A 23,025-nucleotide genomic window follows, 5' to 3' on the forward strand; every position below is an offset into this window, starting at 1 on the left:
CCTCCCTCTCTCTCTTCCCTCCCCCCCACTCAGTCCCCCTCCTTCCTTCCTTCCTCCCTCCCTTCTCTCCCTCCCTCTTTTCCATCCATCCTCCCTTCCTTCTCTCCCTCCTCATTCTCTTACCCTCCCTCCCTTCTCCCTCCCTTTCTTCTTTTCAATTGTCTCCCCAGAAAAAGCACAGCACTCTCTAGTATTGAATCTTTTTCCCATTCTGACAGCCGATTGAAGTCAAAACTCTGAGTGGCCCCAATGGAGTTTTTTTAACAATGCCAATAGCAACGTGATATATTCACCCGAGCTCAGTAGGATTTCCCCACAGTGGCCATTTACATATATATAAACCACATTTTTGTACTGTTGCAAAAAAACAAAACGAAACCCAGAGGAATTCTTGCTGAGTTCAGGAGTTGAGTTTGACCTCTGGGGATTTTTTTTTTTGTGAACTATTAGGACATTTCTCTTAAAACAATTAATGGTGTTTAATTGTTTCCCTTGGTTGTGAGGCAGGATTCTAGATATATACATTTGAAAGCCTTCTCACCTAAGTCCGTTTGGGGAAATAGTATTGATTTTTAAAATCCTCTAAAATTTTCCATCTAAACAGACCTTTGCCATAGCAGGGACCGTGACAGTCTACCGTATTCATTTTTATTTTTTTCTGCACAACAGACGAATTTAACATGTAAATGGTGACATGTTTTATGGGCATATTACAAAAATGGTAAAAGACCATTGAGGGGGATTTGTTTTTTTAAAGGATCTTTTAAAAAACTACAGGTAGACTGTCTATCTCTATAAACAAATCATATGTTCAAATATTCTCCTGCTAAAGCAGGTATAATTTATTTATTTTATTTATTTATTTATTGGATTTGTATGCCGCCCCTCTCTGTAGACTCGGGGCGGCTAACAACAGTAATAAAAACAGCATATAAACAATCCAATATTAAAACAGTTAAAAACCCATATTATAAAACCAAATATACAGACAGACATACCATGCATAAAATTGTGAAGGCCTAGGGGGAAAGAATATCTCAGTTCCCCCATGCTTGGTGGTAGAGGTGGGTTTTAAGAAGCTTACGAAAGGCAAGGAGGGTGGGGGCAATTCTAATCTCTGGGGGGAGTTGGCTCCAGAGGGCCGGGGCCACCACAGAGAAGGCTCTCCCCCTGGGTCCCACCAAGCGACATTGTTTAGTTGACGGGACCCGGAGAAGACCTAAATGGTCGCTGGGATTCGTGCAGCAGAAGGCGGTCCCTGAGATAATAATGGACTGAATTTATTATCAGCCCACTTTTGTAAATCTCAAACTCCCCAAATCAGCCATGCTGACTGTGGAATTCTGGGAGTTGGCGTTCGCCCACCCTGACTGGGGAATTCTGGGAGTTAATTTTGAACTTGCTTTGGAAATGTGGAGGATACCAGGTGTTGGATAGTTTCCTTAACAAAGACACTACAGCAGGAGTTCTTTCTTCAGAAGGCTTTTACTTCTTAGTATCAAAACTATTAATTCTATACTATATTACAGAACACCTAACCAAACTATTACACTAGATGACTCTATCAGACCAAGCGATCAACCACTAAACCACTATCCGACCACAAACAACCACACCTATGCAAAGATGTATTACAATATATACAAGTATTGACCAATGAGGTTGTAGAACAGATTGCATCATTCTGCCGATGCACCATGACTCAGCATTCCTTCTACTTTGCAGTAATTACAGCATTTCCACTGTACTCAGGTTTTAAATCCTGACAAAGTTCACCCATGCTGATTGTGGAATTCTGGGAGTTAAAATTCACCCACACTGATTATGGAATTAATTCTGAGTAGTGATGGGCGAACCCAATGGTGTTCGGGTTCGGCAAGTTCGGACGAACTTTACGCAAAATTCGGCCGAACCCGAACCGAACCCGAACCTGAACGGGGAATCCCACCAAGAGATTCCGGGGAGGAGCTTTGATGTCACGTATACCAGCAGGTTGCTAAGGATGCCAAGGTGATCACTTCCTGGATACCATGGAATCCAGGAAGTGATCACCTTGGCGTCCTTAGCAACCTGCCGGTGACGTCAAGGCTTCGCCCCCGGAATCTCTTCGTGGAAGGGATTCCCTAGCTTCTTCAAAAGGAGGTCCTCATGTAAAAGTAAACATTGTTATTTTTGCGAAAAAGGACGCCACAGTGGCGCTGCAAGCAAAGGGTGGTCCTTTCACGTAAAAATAAACATTACAAGAGATTCCGGGGGCAGAGCCTTGACATCACCGGCAGGTTGCTAAGGACGCCAAGATGATCACTTCCTGGATTCCATGGAATCCAGGAAGTGATCACCTTGGCGTCCTTAGCAACCTGCCGGTGACGTCAAATGTCCGAACGCCGAACGTGACCCCAAACTTTGCCCGAAGTTTCAAAAAATTTCGGGTTCGTGTTCAGCATACCGAACACCGCAAAATTTGGTACGGACCCGAATTGTGCGGGTTCGGTTCACCCATCCCTAATTCTGAGAGTTGAAGTTCGCCCATGCTGTCTGGGGAATTCTGGGAGTTGACGTTCATTCATCCTGACTGGGGAATTGTGGGAGCTGAAGTCCAAAAATGCTGGCTGGGGAAGTCCATCAATTACTGTCGGGGGAATTCTGGGAGTTGAAGTCCGTACCTCTTAAAGTGGCCACGATTGAGAAACGCTGGCTTAGATATTCTGGCCAGATTGAATTATATTATATTTATTGCATCTCTGATAAGGGCTGAGAAGAAGAGAAATGGTTGCCAGTTTTCTAAGTCTTCATTTCTGGATTCTTTTCATCTGTAATTCTGGCCGCGTGAGGCAAAAGTGTGAGACAGCAACATTTTTACATGCCTGGATTGTGGCAGTTGGGTTACCTTAATTGTTGCTCTTGATCACACCCTGGGGAGGGACGGGTGAGGCAAACAGGATCGCATTTATTAGGGAAAAGCCTCTGCCATCTGCCAGTTTCTGCTGCCCTGATGCTTCGCCTCTGTTTTCCTCTTCCACTGGAATAGTTACAATGGGAGATCGCGCAGCTGACTGGAACGTTCAATGGACTCACGATTATTTCTCTGGAACTTAAGTGCTAACACGGCAATTGGAGACCGACTAGTCCGGGAGGAATCTGTAGCAGTAAAAACGAGCAGAGCCTATCCAAATAGAAAGGGAACAACCCAGCACACTGTTTTTCAACTTTTACATTGAGAGAAGCGTGGTCACTTCTGAGAATTCAGGAGGAATGGAAAGGAGGGACAATAAGTGATCTATTTTTAGAGGTTTTCTTTCATCTCGTGGAGGAGAATTGGAAGAATCAAGGATAGAAACATAGAAACATAGAAGATCGATGGCAGAAAAAGACCTCATGGTCCATCTAGTTTGCCCTTATACTATTTCCTACATTTAATCTTAGGATGTGTTGTGGTTAGCTCTGGCTCATAGGAATGTGCAGGTGGATGTGGGGGAAACATCCACATGCCGCAGGCCTGTTTTGCTCCCAATGGAATCTGCCGATGAAGCCTTCTCTGACCAAGGAAGCGTGAGTGACAGGGAAGAGGGGAGTTTGGCAGACAGCCCGGGAGGAGATCAACCTCCCGGGAACTGGGCATGGATAGCCTAGAGAAAAGGAGGGCCAGAGCGGACATGATAGCAGTCTACAAGTATACGAGGAGATGTCACAGAGAGGACAGGATCACTTTATTCTTCAGGGCACCAGAGGGCCGGATGAGGAACAATGGCTGGAAGCTGACCAAGGAGAGATTCAACATGGAGATAAGGAGGAACTTCCTGACGGTCAGAGCGATCAACCAATGGAACAACCTACTAGTGGACGTTGTGAACTCCAACACTCTGGACATTTTTAAGAGAAGATTGAACTGCCACTTGACTGGTGTACTATAGGGTTCCTGCTTGGGCAAGGGGTTGAACTCGATGGCCTTCATGGTCCCTTTCAACTCTAACAATAAATAAATAAATAAATAAACCATCTGTATAATTCTTGGATTCTGAACAAGAACTAATGACACATCCACGCATGCATAGAGTGATGCATAGGAGACAACAACTGAAGGATTATTACAAGAGAAAATGAGGCCACCTGTGGTTGGGTGGGGCTGCTGTAATTAGTGCTACAGATAAAAAGAACAGCGTGATGGTTTAGCCTTGTGGCAGTTTATCTGGTTCATTGTTTCATCAAGATCATGGTTTGTGTGCGGTTCAAGATTGTGTGAGGACTCTCTGGACTTTAGAATTGGATTCAATTTCCCAGTTATTGGGTGAGCAATTGGATTGCATTTAACCTGTGCCTTGTGTGTACCAGAAAATCCCTTTGACATTTAAAAAGGGAGCTGTTTCTATTTTTGTGTTTATAAACATTTTGGGGGTTTTCTTTTATCGTGTGGTGTGTGTCTTCCTGGACTAATTACCCTGTAATTACGGGTAGTTGAAACACGCCAGCAGAACAGGATGGATATATGTTTATCCCAGGCATGTTTAAATTCAGTTACTTTGGATTTACCAACCATGTCTGCTGGAAGTTTGTTCCAAGCATCTAGTACTCTTTCAGTAAGTGCACCAGAGTGCCTACCGTCCCCTGTCCTATAGTCTCTCCTATATTTCCTATATCTTCTTTTCTATCTCTTCTATCCCTTATATCTCTTGTATCTCTTGTATCTCTTGTATCTCTTATATATTCTGCTATTCTCTCTCTAGTTATATTTTACTCCTATATATCTCTTCTATACTCTCTTTGATAAATTCTACTCGTATATATCCTCTATTATTATTGTGTATTATTATGTATTGGACAAAACAAATAAATAAAAATAAATAAATAAATAAGATAATATTTTCTCACGTTGCTTCTGATCTTTCCCCCAACTAACCTCAGATTGTGCCCTCTCATTCTTAGGTTCACTTTCCTATTTAAAACACTTCCCTCCTGAACCTTATTTAGCTATTTAAATGTTTCGATCCTGTCCCCCCTTTCCCTTCTGTCCTCCAGACTATACAGATTGAGTCCATGAAGTCTTTCCTGATATGTTTTATGCTTAAGACCTTCCACCATTTTTGTAGCCCGTCTTCGGGCCCGTTCAATTTTATCCATATCTTTTTGTAGGTGAGGTCTCGAGAACTGAACACAGTATTCCAAATGTGGTCTCACCAGCACTCTATACAGCAGGATGCTCTATACAGGATGAGGAAGAATGGAGAATGACAAAATAATAAAAGTGTACTCTGTGTGTGTGCATGAGTGTTTGGGTGTGTGTGTGTGTTACTAATGGCCACTCCTCATTTTCTAATGTTCTTCCACTAGAGTTTTGAGGACTACTTCTATGCGGAAGCAAAGAAACCCAAATCTCTTTTGTTGCTATGTTATATCTAAACATAAACTCCTTCTGCCTGAATTTATAAAAAGGCTATATGCCTATATTCAGCCCTGCGTTCTTCACTGCATGTACCGCTTTTAATTCTTTCCAGCCTTATGGAGTGTTGGAAGGCGAATGACGCAAAAGAGGCTCAGAACAATATCCATCTGTCTGTCCATCAGCAGGTTAATGCTTCAAACATTGAACGGAAGGAAATTTGGTTGCAGGAGAGAGGACAGCCAAAGAAAAATGGAAAGTGGGTAAGATTTTACTGGAAAGAGAGAAAGAGAGCAAATGAAAGAAAGAGAGCAAAAGAAGGAAAGAAAGAGAAAGAAAGAAAGAGAAAGAAAGAAAGAAAGAAAGAAAGAGAAGGGGGGGAAGTGGGCCATCCATCCTTCTAGATGTAAGAATGGAAAGGAGTGAGCAAAAGAAAGAAAGATAGATGGATGGATGGAGGGAAGGAAGGAAGGAAAGAAAGAAAGAAAGAGAAGGGGGGAAAAGCGCGCCATCCATCCTTCTAGATGTAAGAATGGAAAGGAGTGAGCAAAAGAAAGATAGATAGATGGATGGATGGAGGGAGGGAAGGAAGGAAAGAAAGAAAGAAAGAAAGAAAAAAAAAGAAAGAAAGAGAAGGGGAAAAAAGCGGGCCATCCATCCTTCTAGATGTAAGAATGGAAGGGTGTGAGCAAAAGAAAGAAAGATAGATGGATGGATGGAGGGAAGGAAGGAAAGAAAGAAAATGAACAAATGAATGAATAATAAGTAAGTAGAATAGAATAGAATAGAATAGAATAGAATGGAACGGAATGGAATGGAATGGAATTCTTTATTGGCCAAATGTGATTAGACAGTAAGTAAGTAAGTAAGTAAGTAAGTAAGTAAGTAAGTAAGTAAGTAAGTAAGTAAGTAAGTAAGTAAGTAAATTCTACCAGTTTGGCCCAGTTCAGGTGTACCAGTAACGGTGGCCACCAGTGGTTCAGAGAACTGGTAGTGGTGGCCGCGTAAGGCTCCACCCACTCATGCAGACATTGGCATTTTCTTTTATTAACCCTCTGTGCATGCGCAAACTCTTTTGCACAAGCGCTGAGAGTGAAAAATTGTATGTGAAGGTGGTTCGTGTAAAAAGTGTGCTTCAGAACTGGCAGGGAAAGTAAATTTACAAAGAGACAAGTAGTCCTCGCTTCATGAGTCCACAATTTCTATCCTAAGTCATGGTGGTCATTAAGGAGGGGAAGAAAAAGAGGAGGAGAAAGAATAAGAGGAAGAGAAGGAGGAGAAAGAAGAAGAGGAAGAGGAGAAAGAGGAGGAAGGCGAAGAGGAGGAGGAGCAGCAGCAGCTGGAAGAGAAAGAAGAAGAAGAAGAAGAGGAAGAGGAGGAAGGAGAAGAATAGGAAGAGGAGGAAGAAGAGGAAGAAGAAGAGGAAGAAGAAGAGGAAAATGAAGAAGAGATGAAGAAAGAATAAGAGAAAGAGGAAAAGGAGGAGGAAGGGAAAGAAGAAGAGGAGGAGGAAGAGGCGGAGGAGGAAGAAGAAAAAGAAAAAGGAAGAGAGGAAGCTTGGGCACTGGATAATGACTAAAGGTGAAATCTGAGGGAACTTTGTGGAAATCAAATGAAGGAATAATCATCTTTTTTTGTTTGATTTTAGAATGGCCATTTCTTTCCTGAATATCACAATGATGGCTGCCACAAAGATTACAACAAAGCCAAAGCCATTCATAGGCAAAAAATAAACATCCAGGTTGCAATTTTTGGAACAGGAAAACTTCACTTTATTGGTTTTCAATAAGAGCGTCCAAGGGGATGGTTTAAAAAACGACAACAAACTCAAAATGGCAGCCGTAAGCACATGATCCAAGCCCCGCCCCTTTTTACATTGTCATGATTTGTGTAAAAACAGGCATTATAGAGGCCATCTTGAATTCTTGACACTCAAACACTCCCCAGATTTTAGAATTAATTTGAAATGGTGTGAAATTTGCAAGGTCAACTTCTCCAAAAGGAAGATATTTTTTTGGGGGGGGGGGGGGGGGGGAAGCCTTTAAACATTAAGAATAAAAGATGTATAATAAATTGTAGGAAAAACACAGCAATGCTTCAATTAGAATATGTATTCCTATTTTAAGTAGCATAAAAATCTCTTCCTTTAATTCCCAGCAAAATATTCTAGGAGAACTGTCTTAAAAATAAAAAGTAAACCATCAAATAGGATATGTGAACCTCTCCAGTTCTCTATCCATGCAGAGTCATACACCACACAAAGTACGGAAGGTTTTTTAAAAAAATACCGTAGAAACGAAATAATATTGCTTTTAATTTATGAGCAGGAATGTGATAAAGCAATATTTATTTTGGCCATAAGCCATAACAGAGCTAAGGAATATGCCAGTATAAAAATCACATTCAAAACAGCATTTGCATGGGTAGATACCTGCATTAATAAAACATCAAGTTATAAAAAAAAAGATGATTAGATAAGCAAGATACAAATTGTCGGAATATACACAGGCAATCAATAAAACAATCTATCATCTACGAAGGGAAAAGATATCTTCACTCCACCACTCTGGCAGATGCTATCGGTTCAGGTATAATATTGTTGGATAACCATTTGTCTGAAGTAGTATAGGGTTTCCTGGCTACGCAGGGGGTTGGAATAGAAGACCTCCAAGGTCCCTTCCAACTCTGTTGTTGTTGTTGTTGTTACTAATATTACTACTATTACTACTGTTACTATTCTTTCTTATTCTTATTCTTATTCTTATTCTTATTCTTATTCTTATTCTTATTCTTATTCTTATTCTTATTCTTATTCTTATTCTTATTCTTATTCTTATTCTTATTCTTATTCTTATTCTTATTCTTATTCTTATTCTTATTCTTATTCTTATTCTTATTCTTTCTTATTCTTTCTTATTCTTATTCTTTCTTATTCTTATTCTTTCTTATTCTTATTCTTATTCTTTTATTCTTATTCTTATTCTTTTATTCTTATTCTTATTCTTATTCTTATTCTTATTCTTATTCTTATTCTTATTCTTATTCTTATTCTTATTCTTATTCTTATTCTTATTCTTATTCTTATTCTTATTCTTTCTTATTCTTATTCTTTCTTATTCTTATTCTTATTCTTTTATTCTTATTCTTATTCTTTTATTCTTATTCTTATTCTTTTATTCTTATTCTTATTCTCTTATTCTTATTCTTTTATTCTTATTCTTATTCTTATTCTTATTCTTATTCTTATTCTTATTCTTATTCTTATTCTTATTCTTATTCTTATTCTTATTCTTATTCTTATTCTTATTCTTATTCTTATTCTTATTCTTATTCTTATTCTTATTCTTATTCTTATTCTTATTCTTATTCTTATTCTTATTCTTTCTTATTCTTATTCTTATTCTTTTATTCTTATTCTTATTCTTATTCTTATTCTTATTCTTATTCTTATTCTTATTCTTATTCTTATTCTTATTCTTATTCTTATTCTTATTCTTATTCTTATTCTTATTCTTATTCTTATTCTTATTCTTATTCTTATTCTTATTCTTATTCTTATTCTTATTCTTTCTTATTCTTATTCTTTCTTATTCTTTTTTATTCTTATTCTTATTCTTATTCTTTCTTATCCTTATCCTTATCCTTATCCTTATTCTTATTACACAATCGCATTTAGATATCTCCAGGATATCTAGGACCAGGATACTTATGGGACCATTTTCTGCCACATGTATCCCAGCAGTCAGTTAGGTTCCACAGAGTCGGCCTCCTCCAGGTCCTGTCAGCTAAGCAATGCTGGCTGGTGGGGCCTAGGGGAAGAGCCTTCTCTGTGGCGGCCCCAGCCCTCTGGAACCAACTCCCTCTGGAGATCTGCAACACCTCACCCCCTACCCTCCTAGCCTTTCCCAAGCTTTTAAAAACTTACCTGTGCCGGCATGCTTGGGGCCACTGAGTTCAACATTTTGCTCACACTGCAGATGTGACTATTTGATTGTTGTTGAATGAATGTTTTTATATTATAAGGATTTTAATTATATGGGGGTTTTTATATTTTAGAATTATAATTATAATTAGAATTATTAGAATTATTAGAATTATTAGAATTATTAGAATTATTAGAATTATTAGAATTATTATTAGAATTATTAGAATTATTAGAATTATTAGAATTATTAGAATTATTAGGATTATTAGGATTATTAGGATTATTAGGATTATTAGGATTATTAGGATTATTAGGATTATTAGGATTATTAGGATTATTAGGATTATTGGAATTGGAATTAGAATTAGAATTCTTTATTGGCCAAGTGTGATTGGACACACAAGCAATTAGTTTTTGGTGCACATGCTTGCAGTATACATAAAAGAAAAGTTACAATTTTATCTATCTATCTATCTATCTATCTATCTATCTATCTATCTATTTATTTATTTCAATATATAATGTTGGTATCACAGGATATAATGATAGTAATATATATTAATGGAAGAATAGAAGAAAAAGACGTAAGAATAATGCGGAAGAGATAATAGAGTTCATAGTCGTATACCTGTAGCTAGTAGAAATATAAGAGAAGTATTAGGACAGGGGACGGAAGGCACGTTAGTGCACTTATGCACGCCCCTTACTGACCTCTTAGGAATCGGGAGAAGTCAACCATGGATAGTCTAAGGGTAAAATTTTGGGAGTTAGGGGATGACACTACGGAGTCCGGTAATGAATTCCATGCTTCAACACCTCGATGACTAAAGTCGTATTTTTTTACAGTCACGTTTGGAGCAGTTAATATTAAGTTTGAATCTGTTGTGTGCTCTTGTGTTGTTGTGATTGAAGCTGAAGTAGTCGTTGACAGGGAGGACATTGTAGCATATGATGTTGTGTGCAATGCTTAGGACATTTTTCAAGAATCATGAGATACAACACTTTATGATTGTCACAGGGATCAAATAAGCACTGAAGAAACAATTTAATAATCAGTTTTAGTGTTAGGTCGGGTTTCACCTTTTATATGTATTGTATTTTTGTCTATATTGTCGAGTCTCCGGAGAAGGGCAGCCTAGAAATCCGACCGAATAAAATAAATAAATAAATCTCAGTAAGAACACACAGAGAGACATATAAATAGACACATGAACAGACATGTGTGTGCGAACACACAGCCGCACCCACCAGAAATCCTTTCACGTAACTCTGAGATCAACCCTGCTTGGATCAAGGAGCGAATCCTGGCAGATGGCTGATGATAAACCTTCTTGCTAATCCAGGGTGGCTGGAGAGCAGAAGAGGTCCAGGGATTTTGAGAAGGGGGGTGGGGAGCAGAAAGAGCTTCCACGCCTTGAAGTAAGAGCATGACGGGGATTGATGTCCTGGAAGGACGTCTGACTTCTCACCAAGGCCGGGCAGCCATTTTTTTCATTCTGAATGGCACGTTTGCAGAAGGAAGTGACTGAAAAGAATTGAAAGATATTTTTAAGAGACATATTAATCCTATCCCATAAACTCTTCCTCCCTTTCCCAATCTCACTACATTTTTCCTTTTGTTTCCTTCCTCTCCTCTCATCTCGTCTTGTCTCGTCTCGTCTCGTCTCCTCTCCTCTACTTTACTTTACTCTCCTCTCCTCTACCTTACTCTCCTCTCCTCTCCTTTACTTTACTTTACTCTCCTCTCGTCTCGTGTCCTCTCCTCTCCTCTACTTTACTCTCCTCTCCTCTACTTTACTTTACTCTCCTCTCCTCTCGTCTCCTCTACTTTACTTTACTCTCCTCTCCTCTCGTCTCCTCTACTTTACTTTACTCTCCTCTCCTCTACTTTACTTTACTCTCCTCTCGTCTCCTCTCCTCTACTTTCCTTTCCTTTCTTTCCTCTCCTCTCCTCTCCTGTACTTTACTCTCCTCTCCTCTCCACTACTCTCCTTTCCTCTCCTCTCCTCTACTTTACTTTATGTTCTTTTCCTTTCCTTTCCCTTTCCCTTCCTCTCCTCTCCTCTCCTTTACTTTACTCTCCTCTCCTCTACTTTACTTTACTCTCCTCTCGTCTCCTCTCCTCTACTTTCCTTTCCTTTCTTTCCTCTCCTCTCCTCTCCTGTACTTTACTCTCCTCTCCTCTCCACTACTCTCCTTTCCTCTCCTCTCCTCTACTTTACTTTATGTTCTTTTCCTTTCCTTTCTATTCCTTCCCTTTCCCTTCCCTTTCCCTTTCCCTTTCCCTTCCTCTCCTCTCCTCTCCTTTACTTTACTTTACTACATATAAAAGGTGAAACCCAACCTAACACTAAAACTGATAATTAAATTGTTTCCTTTCCCTTTCCTTTCCCTTCCTCTTCTCTCCTCTCCTCTACTTTACTTTCTGTTCCTTTCCCTTCCCTTCCCTTCCCTTCCCTTTCCCTTCCTTCCTTCCTTCCTTCCTTCCTTCCTTCCTTGTAACTTGTTGCTTGTTTTTTATTTATTTATTGTTAGAGTTGAAAGGGACCATGCAGGTCATCAAGTCCAACCCCCTGCCTGAGCAGGAATCCTAAAGCACCCCAGCCAAGTGGCAGTCCAATCTCCTCTTGAAAGTGTCCAGAGTTGGGGAGTTCACAACCTCCGCAGGCAGGTTGTTCCACTGGTTGATCACTCTGACCGTCAGGAAGTTCTTCCTTACTTCTAGGTTGAATCTCTCCTTGGTCAGCTTCCAGCCATTGTTGCTCGTCCGGCCCTCTGGTGCTCTGGAGAATAGACTGACCCCCTCCTCTCCGTGGCAACCCCTCATATACCTGTATACAGCCATCATGTCCCCTCTGGCCCTCCTTTTCTCTAGGCTATCCATGCCCAGTTCCCCCAATCTCTCTTCGTAAGTCTTGGTTTCAAGTTTGTATCCCAAAGATTTGTATTATTTCTTTTTATTTTAAAAAACGTGTTTTATTTACAAAACATTTTAAAGAAAACATAACAAACCACAATATATACATTATATTATAACAATACGAACATTGTTTTCCTGATTGCTTATTTGACCCCTATGACAATCATTAAATGTGGTACCTCATGATTCTTGACAAATATATATTTTCTTTTATGTACACTGAGAGCATAGTCACAAAGACAAATTTCTTGTGTGTCCAATCACACTTGGCCAATAAAGAATTCTATTCTATTCTATTCTATTCTTTCATTCCTCCCTCCCTCCCCTTCCTTCCTTCCTTCCATCCTCCCTCCTTCCCTCCTTCTTTCCTTCCTTCATTCCTTTCTTCCCTCCCTCCCTTCCTCCCCTTTCCTTCCATCCCCTCCTTCCCTCCCTTCCTCCCTCTTCTTCCTTCCTTCCTTCTTTACTCCCTGACTCTGTCGGCAATAAAACAGACCTATGACATGTTGATGTTTCCCCTGCATCCATCTCCACATTCCTTGAGGCAGGAGCTGGGCCAGAGCCAACCACAACACCTTCCTTCCTTCCCTCCTTCCTTCTTTCCCTCCTTCCTTCCTTCCCCCTCTCTTCCTCCTCCTCTTTTAGTACTCATTCACCACCCATTTTTCTTTCCTATATAGAATTTATTATTTTGTTTTGTTTTTCGTTTTGGTAAAGCGCCAGATGTTTCCATTCATCGTGCATGAATCCAATTCTGGGTTTTATTTTATTTTCTTTCTTTTTCCCCCATGGCAGGAGGTTTTCTTGGCATTTTTCTGCTCTCCAGCTTGCATTGGAAAATTGCTTCTGTTGCTTTTTTTTCCTTTTTAAAAAGAAATCAAAATACTGGCTCAGGTTTAGAGCCTGCTGTTGCTGGCAAACTACCCTCTTCCCATTGTAAACGGATACCTGCAATTTGTGGAGCTTATCAAGAGGACGAGCTGGCTGCCTGCCCAAGTTGTCATAATGACACCGATTGCAGAACCATGAAAAACTATATGCTTTGCCCACTTCGGCTTGGCAAATTTAGATGGCAGAAAAGATGCTCCGATTGTTGTAGATGCCTACACACTTTGAAAGCGAGGCTGGGTTCTAATTGGCCTTTCAAATGTTCATAAAACAAGGAGAAAAGTTCAGCCCGCAAAGTCTTGGCTCTTAACACCTAAAGGACAGGAGGATTCCCAGCAGGTAAAACTCCATTTAGCCTGGGATTCATTGCATTGTACAAACTCAGGCAACAATTCATTTCTCAAATTAAAGGAATCGTATGTGTTGTACCCAGCTCCTGCCCCAAGGAGTGTGGATGTGGGGGAGACATCCACATGCTGCAGGCCTGTTTTGCCCCCGGTGGAATCTGATGATGAAGGCTCCTCTGACCAAGAAGACATGAGTGACAGGGAGGAGGAGAGTCTGGCAGACAGCTCAGAAGGAGATCAATTATCTAGCTCCTCCTTGGATTCAGAACAAGAGTTAATGATACAGCCACGCATGCGGAGAGCGATGCATAGGCAACAACAACTGAGAGATTATTATCAAAGAAAATGAGGCCACCTGTGGTTGGGTGGGGCTGTGGTGATTAGTGAGGCTGCTATAAATAGCAGCCTGTGGGTTTGGCCATTGTGGAGGATTATCTGATCGTTGTGTTTCGTGCCTGCCTTGCTGACTTTGACCTTTTGTGTGCTGATTTTTTCCCCCGCTTTGAAACTAAACCAGAGCAAAGTGTGTTTCACTTTGTGAAAGAAGAAGGACTGTGAATTGCCTCACATCTGCAATCTAAGTATCACAGAACTGATAAGGGACTTGTACAAATTACCAGTTTGTTTGGAGATGAGTGCTCTTTGCTATACCAAACGAGGGCTTAGTTTAAGTGAATTTTCATTATAAAGAACATTGTTTTGAATTTTCAAACTTGTGTGTGTCTGAAATTTGTACCTGTGAATTTTTGGGAGGAGTGTACCAGAGAGCCAGACAGAAAATGTACGAAAGCAACTAAGATAATATTTTAGAAGCTACTGAGAGGCTTATCCTCCAGGGTTGGGTTGCCTGACATTTTGATTTAAATCATTTTACTTGTAAACTACTCGGTAACCACATTTACATGGTCAGTAAATTTATCAAGAGTTTTATCTAATTAGCTTATTTCACTCTTCCCATTGTTCATGGATGATGTCTTATTTGTTCTTTTCTGCTGATTTTCTTCGTGTCACATAATTTTTGAGCATTTTTAGCATCCATAATCCCCAGGCTATCTTCATACTCACCTGCCCAGGTATTAAATGCACCAATGGTTCAGCATCTCTGCTTCCATCCAATATCCTTGAGAACTAGTATCCATGCCATCATTCTTCCAAATTATCTTTTTTTCCCCCCTATTGGATCAGATCTTTCTTTTATCTTACACTTCTTGGTCCCTTAAGGAGGAATGGTAGGAGTAAAACTATCATGATATCCAGGGATGAAGGATGAAGTATAGAGGTCAAGGTTTAAAAAACCTCCAAGATGTGATGTACAGTGGTACCTTTACTTACAAACTTAATTTGTTCCGTGACCAGGTTCTTAAGTAGAAAAGTTTGTAAGAAGAAGTAATTTTCCCCATAGGAATCAAGGTAAAAGCAAATAATGTGTGCAATTGGAGAAACCACAGGGAAGGTGGAGGCCCTGTTTCCTCCCAGAAGATTCCTAGAGAGGCCCCATGGAGGCTTCTCCCTGCTTTTTCCGGCCCTGTTTCCTCCCAGGAGATTCCTAGAGAGGCCCCACTGAGGCTTCTCCCCGCCTTTTCCGGTCCTGATTCTTCCCAGGAGATTCCTAGAGAGGCCCCACGGAGGCTTCTCCCTGCCTTTTCCGGTTACAGTTTTGGAGGCTCGGGTTTGTAAGTAGAAAATGGTTTTTAAGAAGAGGCAAAAAAATCTTGAACACCGGTTCTAATCTAGAAAGATTTATGAGTAGAGACATTCTTAGGTAGAGGTACCACTGTATATTTGTCTCACTGGAGAAATAAACAAGGCCAGAACTGGCCTTTATCTTGATTGGCTGTTTCAAAAACACCAACTAGTTAGAAGAGAGAAAATTTAGCATTATCAGCTTCCTGTTGCGTCTCATGTCACCCACCCAAAAAGAAAAAAAAAATTAAGGAAGGAATGAATTCAAACAAAACTATGTTCAAACAATGACAGAAAAGCAGGCATTGTATCCCGACAGAGGGATTAAAACAGAACGGGTGTTTTATTTTTAGCGTCCTTTCAAAAAACAATATGTAACCCTCCCACAGTGCCTTAAAAATACTCCCTTCAAATGCGCCATCCAAATGTTTACTTGGAATACAAAAAGAGCCCATCAAAGATTCGCCAATCTGTCTTGTTCAAAAAATAAAACAAAAGCAAAGCCCCAACAACACCAGAAATCAATGTTTATTAAAAATGAAAGAGGGGGAAAAAAAACCCAGGCAAGTGTTTTCTCCTTTTAGAAAAGTAACAGAATAGAATAGAATTTTATTGGCCAAGTATGATTGGACACACAAGGAATTTGCCTTGCTCTCAGGAAAGAAAAGATAAGTTTGTCAAGAATCAATGGTACAACACTTAGTGATAGTCCTGATACAAATAATCAATCAAGTCATATTAGGAACCAGTCAATATAAATTGTAAGGTTACACAAGCAACAAAGTTACAGTCATACAGTCACTTGTGGGGGAAGATGGGTGATGGGAACAATGAGAAAATTAATAGTAGTCTGGAGGACAGAAGGGAAAGGGGGGACATGATCGAAACATTTAAATATGTTAAAGGGTTAAATAAGGTTCAGGAGGGAAGTGTTTTTAATAGGAAAGTGAACACAAGAACAAGGGGGCACAATCTGAGGTTAGTTGGAGAGATTTCCTGACAGAACAATTAATCAGTGGAACTTCTTGCCTCCAGAAGTTGTGAATGCTCCAACACTGTAAGTTTTTAAGAAGATGTTAGATAACCATCTGTCTGAAGTGTTGTAGGGTTTCCTGCCTAAGCTAGGGTTGGACTAGAAGACCTCCAAGGTCCCTTCCAACTCTGTTGTTGTTGTTGTTGTTGCTGCTGCTGCTGTTGTTATTATTATTATTATTATTATTATTATTATTATTATTATTATTATGAAAACTTGAAATCTGACTGCTTTTCAGATCTCTGGCTCTTGCAGCATCCCCATTGGCCACAATCAAAATTCAGACGTCTAGCAACTGATTCATATTTATGCCAGCTGCAATGTCCCGGGGGGGGGAGGGGTGTTCATGGGATCTCCTTTTTCAACCTTCCGACAAGCAAACTCAATGGAGAAAGTAGATTCATTTAACAACCAGGTTACTAACTAATCAACTTGGAAGAATTCACTTAACAATGCTAATCCTAATCCCAATCTGAATCCCAATCCCAATAACAACCCTAACCCTAACCCTAACCCTAACCCTAATCCTAACCTATATTGGAGGAAGATACTGTATGTATAGTAGATGTAATGTAACTGTCTAATTTAGCAACAGAAATTGTGGATTCAATTGTGGCTGTAAATCAAAAACTACCTGTACCCCAAACTGGCTCCCATTTCGCACATTTACCCCACCCATTCTCCTGAGAATATCCTCTCTTCCTGGGATTAAACTGGGATTTGAAATCTGGACTAAGGGAGCTAATGAAAAGATAACCTTATTCAAGGCGTACATCATTATCTTAACATTTGGGCACGATAAATTGCCTTTGTATGACTTTTGCTTTGCATTATTGGCGGAAAACAAAGCCTGCAAAAGCCATTTGTCCGACGATCGTGTGCCGCACAGATAAAACCAGCTCTGCTCTGAATGGGAAATGCAGATTGTCTTCTGACAGGCCTATCAACACGAATGGAATGATTGTTTTAATTGGATTTAAGATGTTGTGCACTATATATTTTATATGTTGTGAACCGCCCCGAGTCCTTGAAGAGGGGTGGCATAGAAATCCAATAAATGCATTTCTCCAAAGCTCCTTTGGCTGTCGAAGATGAATCCATGATAACCTTCCTCAACAATACACAAGCTCCAGAGATCATCGGCATTGTTGAGGGGAGCACTGTACACTGTAACCTCTCTCTCCGGAGAAAGGGATGGAAAGCGTTATCCTTTTGTGATGGGGTTCCACAGGGAAGGCCTATTCACCTGCTTTCTAAAGCTTCCTTAATTGTTCCAGTGGCTGGAACTGATGCAAAGCTTTCCAGCTCTTTGGACTAAACCAGCTTGGTAGACAAAGGCCTCCATCAAAGGTGGAATGAGATAAGAGCAGCCCAGGGAGTTCCTTGAACTTACGAGATAGTGGGAATCGTTCCACTGGACTGGTAGGGTTTTGGTTTCCTCCCCCTTTCAGATGCAACATTTGGCCGTGGGGTCTTATACAAGTCCTCTTTCACCTTCTCTCGGTGTGCGTTGACAGCTAGAGAAGGTACTTCTTATCAGAGGTTCTCAGAGCTTTGGGGGCATGCCAGCTTTGATGCGCCAAGGATTTTTGCTTTGTTTTGGGGAGAAGGGTGGAAAGTGTCATGGCCCCATCGAAGCCTGAGTCTTTAGAAGAACAGGACCTGGGACTATGGAGGTCGAGGGTGCAGCTTCATTGGCTCTGGAGGAATGTGAGCAGTATTGAGCAGTACAGTGGTACCTCTACCTAAGAACGCCTGTACTTAAGGACTTTTCTAGATAAGAACCAGGTGTTCAAGATTTTTTTGCCTCTTCTTAACCCTGCTGTTCTGTTTAAGAAAAGTAACAAATCTTCTGTTCCCGGGTCACCCTGACCCGGACCGAAAACTCTTCATTTGCAGTGCTTATGTTTGGTCAATTTGAATACTTTTTTCACTTGGAAAGTAGTCTGAACATTTCTGCACACAATGATATGAAAATTGAACTGAAGAAATTAATCCTTATTGGTTTATTTTGCACATAAATATGCCTCCCCCCCCGTTTTTGTGAATTTTCTTTAGGTTTATTGATAATTATGCCTGCAAAATACATTCTATTTTACTAAAGTTGGTATGGGATTGGTAGCTTGAACATTTCTGAACATAATGATATGAAAATTGAACTGGAAAAATTGATGCATATTGGTTTATTTTGTTGATGAAATGCACGCCCCCCCCCGTTTTTTTTAAATAGTCTTCACTTTATGGATAGTTTTGCTAGCAAAATACATTCTATTTTACTAAAGTTGGTGTGGGATTGGTAGCTTGAACATTTCTGAACATAATGATATGAAAATTGAACTGGAAAAATTGATGCATATTGGTTTATTTTGCACATAAAGTATGCCTCAATTATTTCAATTTATATAAAAATTATGCTGTTAATTTCAAACTTACATACTTTTTTTTAGTAAAATGGATTTGTTTCATAAAATTAGTTCTCTGGCTACAATGTGGTTGATTTTCAAAAGGATATTCCAAATATTTCTAGACAAATATGTATAAACAGTGACAATAATGGCACACAGCAAGGCCGAGGGGGGGTGGCCCTTTTGTGGCAAAAATAAACCAATAAGAACCATTTTTTTCAGTTCATTTATATTTTTCTTATATTCAGAAATGTTCAATTTAGTATATCAAACCTTTTGGGGGAAAATTCCTTAGGGATTTGTAGCCTTAAAAAATAGAAATTGACACGAAATTTAAAAAGGATGGGGGGAGGGGCTTTTTGATCAAAATAAAAATATAAGTCTCAATTTTTCCAGTTCAATTTTCATATCATTATGTTCATAAATGTTCAAACTAGTTTTCCAGTTGAAAAGGTTTTCAAAAAGACCAAATTCAAGTGCCTAAAAAAAATCATTTTGGTCCGGGTCTATATGACCCGAACAGACTAAGTGTGACTTTTTTTTTGCCCAGAAAAAAAAATTTTCCCCCACCCCCACAAATATTTTTTTGATGGTCAGCATTGTTAAATTGAGTAAATGAATGCCTAAGATTTTAAAGAATATTTCGGATTTGGAGCATAAAAAAATAAAAAGTGAAAATGGTTGCAAGCAGCTGAGGGGGGTGGGGAGGCCTTATTTCTGATGTTAAAAAACCAGTAAGAATCATTTTGTTCAGTTCCTTTATATTTTTCTTATATTCAGAAATGTTCAAGCTACCAATCCCACACCAACTTCAGTAAAATAGAATGCATTTTGCAAGCAAAACTATCCATAAATTGAAAAAACTTTCACAAAAACGGGGGGGCGTGCATTATATCAGCAAAATAAACCAATAAGAATTACTTTTTTCATTTCAATTTTCATATCATTGTGTGCAGAAATGTTCAGACTACTTTCCAAGTGAAAAAAGCTTTCAAAAAGACCAAACATAAGCACTGCAAATGAAGAGTTTTCGGTCCGGGTCAGGGTGACCCGGGAACAGAAGATTTGTAACTTTTTTTGCCCAGCAAAAACTAAGCCCCCCACCCCCCCCAAAAAAATTCTCATAGAGAGAACCCCTGAAATGATGAAATTACATGAAATTTCAAGTTTCAGATATGCAGGGAAAATTTTTTACAGGGACTCAAACTTGGCTTCGGGTCACATACGACCCGAACAGAACAGCATTAAGAACCACTTTCTACTTAAGAACCCAAGCCCAGAAAAGTTTCCCAGGAAATTTGAGAGCGGCACGAAGGCCCAGCTAGTTTCCTGCCCCCCCCCCTGGGTTCCTCTCTCTGGCGCAGTGTATGGGAGGCAGCCTCACATCGGGTGTATGGAGGGCGCGTGCTCCTCCTCGCCATCTCAGAGTCCCTCTTTTTTAAAAAAAAGCCTTAAAGTTTTGGATTTTTTTGTTTCCGCTCAGCTCACCTTCTTCCTTCAGCAGTGACTGTCCCCCTCCTCTTCCTCCTCCCACCCAAATTCCAAGCTTTTATTTCTTTCCTAATGGATTTGCACACATTATTTACTTTTACATTGATTCCTATAGGAAAAATTGCTTCTACTTACAAACCTTTCTACTTAAGAACCTGGTCACGGAATGAATTAATTTCTTAAGTAGAGGTACCATTGTATTATTTATTTCTCTATCTATCTATCTATCTATCTATCTATCTATCTATCTATCTATCTATCTATCTATCTATCTATCTTTCTTTCTATCTTTCTTTCTTTCTATCTTTCTATCTATCTATCTATTTGACTTCTTTAAAAAAATAGTCTTTATTAATTATTTACATTAAGAAAAATACATAAATACCGAAAAACAAACAGAAGCAAAAACAAAAACAAAACATGACCTATGTAGACATTGTCATTCATAGTTACAATTATATATCAAGTCATAAACACTCAACAATTTGCACATTTGCCAACCTGCCCGTTGCCATTATTGCTACGGCTTTTTAAATTTTATTTTATTTACTAGGATTCTATGATTCTATGATCTGGAGGAGGCCAATTCTCTGTGTTCTTATAGGTCTCCGGGAGGTATGTGGCAGGAGACAGTCCCGTAAATAATACCAGTATGGGCCACTCTGCGTTCCACCCCGTCCTGCCTGCTGCCCACCCCTGACTAGTCCCCTTAATAGTTTTGGAATCCACTCTAAAGATCTCCCCAAAGCTAGTAAAGACAGTTTATTTTTTTTCTTCAAGGGTCTTTGGACCAGAATTAGAGAGAATGCCCTTTGTGTTTCCTGGCATTTATGATGCTGCATTTGGTTTTACTATTTTTTACTTTATTTTATTGTTATGAACTGCCTGGAGTCCACGTAGATTACAGCAAAATATAAATGTGATGCCTCCATAAATACAACTCTCTGCGTTTGTGTCGATAGATCCATATATGCACCTCACCAGGCAATAACTGTCACTGAGCCCAGCCTTCAAATCTGAAATATAGCTTCGCCACTCTTTATAGATTTTTAGGTCGAGAAATAAACTCCAGCTAAATTCACCCACAGCTTTGTGACTCTGCAATGTTCTCAGCAGATGTATGTATATATATATATATATATATATATATATATATATATATATATATATATATATATATATATATATATATATATTTTTAACCTTGGATTAGTTTTATATATAATATAGATCTATTTCAAGCTATTTAGCTCTCATCAGCTAGCCATACCCTTTTGGGATTCGAATTCGGGCTGCTTGCCTATTAGACAGTTATTATTATTATTATTATTATTATTATTATTATTATTATTATTAATTAGATTTGTATGCCGCCCCTCTCCGCAGACTCGGGGCGGCTCACAACAGTGATTAAAAAAAATGTATTGGCAAATCTAATAATTTAAAATCTAAAATAGCAATTGTACATTTAAAAAATCTAAAAACAAGGAACCCCAATATAAAAAACATACATACAGTCATATCATGCACTAAAACTACATAGGCGGGGGAGATGTCTCAGTTCCCCCACGCTTGACGACAGAGGTGGGTTTTGAGGAGTTTACGAAAGGCAAGGAGGGTAGGGGCAGTTCTAATCTCTGGAGGGAGCTGATTCCAGAGGGTCGGAGCCGCCACAGAGAAGGCTCTTCCCCTGGGTCCCGCCAGATGACCTCTAAGCCAGTGTTTCCTAACCTTGGCAACTTGAAGATATCTGGACTTCAACTCCCAGAATTCCCCAGCCTGCATTCGCTGGCTGGGGAATTCTGGGAGTTGAAGTCCAAATATCTTCAAGTTGCCAAGGTTGGGAAATACTGCTCTAAGCCACAAGTTCCCCTCCCTATCAGCTGAAGTAGGGGATAGATTAAATTATTTTTCCTTGCCAGATCACCTGGAAAACCCAAATATTCCTGGCCCCTGAACTGGGGATGAAAGGTGAAAGGAAGCAGTATGCTCCCTCCCATATTTGGATATACCAGGTGATCTGGCAAAAGGAAACACACACACACACACACACTCACTCCATACACATAAAGTGTATGTATGTATGTATGTATGTATGTATGTATGTATGTATGTATGTATGTATGTATGTATGGATATAGGTTAAAGCAGGGGTAGGCAAAGTTGGCTCTGCTATAACATGGACTTCAACTCCCAGAATTCCTGAGCTAGCATGATTGGCTCAGGAATTCTGGGAGTTGAAGTCCACAAGTCATAGAAGAGCCAACTTTGCCTACCCATGTACACATATGGGATTTGAACCTGCAGAGTCTGCATATATATAATGCAGAGAAGGGAAGAAAAAGTTTATATTCATTACTGTTATTAATTTTCAGATATATGAATTAAGTTGCATATTCAATGTATGTTTTGATTCTCATCACCCATCCAGTTTTTTAAATTCTATAATCTGTTTAAAGTGGTCCAGCATTTGTTTTTTGTTTTTTTAAAAAAACCCTTAAAACATGCTTTGTAAAAATTCTGCATGCATTTTTCTCATTTTTTGAAATCAATGATTTTTGCCAAAATCTTGCTCGCACGAGGACACTTGCACGAGATTTCAATTGCTGCGCATCTCCTCTCGTCTCATCTCCTCTCCACTCCTCTCCTCTCCGATCCATTCCTCTCCTCTCCGATCCACTCCTCTCCTCTCCTCTCCGATCCACTCCTCTCCTCTCCTCTCCGATCCACTCCTCTCCTCTCCTCTCCTGCATTTCACTTCACCTCTCCATTGCTCTCTTCTTCTCTCCCCTCAACACTTCACCTGTCTTCCCCTCTCCTCTCTTGCACTTCACCTTTCTCCTCCTCCTCTCCTCTTCTCTCCTGCACTTCTCCTCTCCTCTCCTATCTTCTCCTCTGTTCTGCCGGGCTCTATGGTATGAGTCTCCCGAAAATTCATGGGTAAAAATTTCAGACACAC

This window comes from Erythrolamprus reginae, chromosome 3 (assembly GCF_031021105.1).
Source record: "Erythrolamprus reginae isolate rEryReg1 chromosome 3, rEryReg1.hap1, whole genome shotgun sequence".
In the NCBI taxonomy this organism is placed as follows: Eukaryota; Metazoa; Chordata; class Lepidosauria; order Squamata; family Dipsadidae; genus Erythrolamprus; species Erythrolamprus reginae.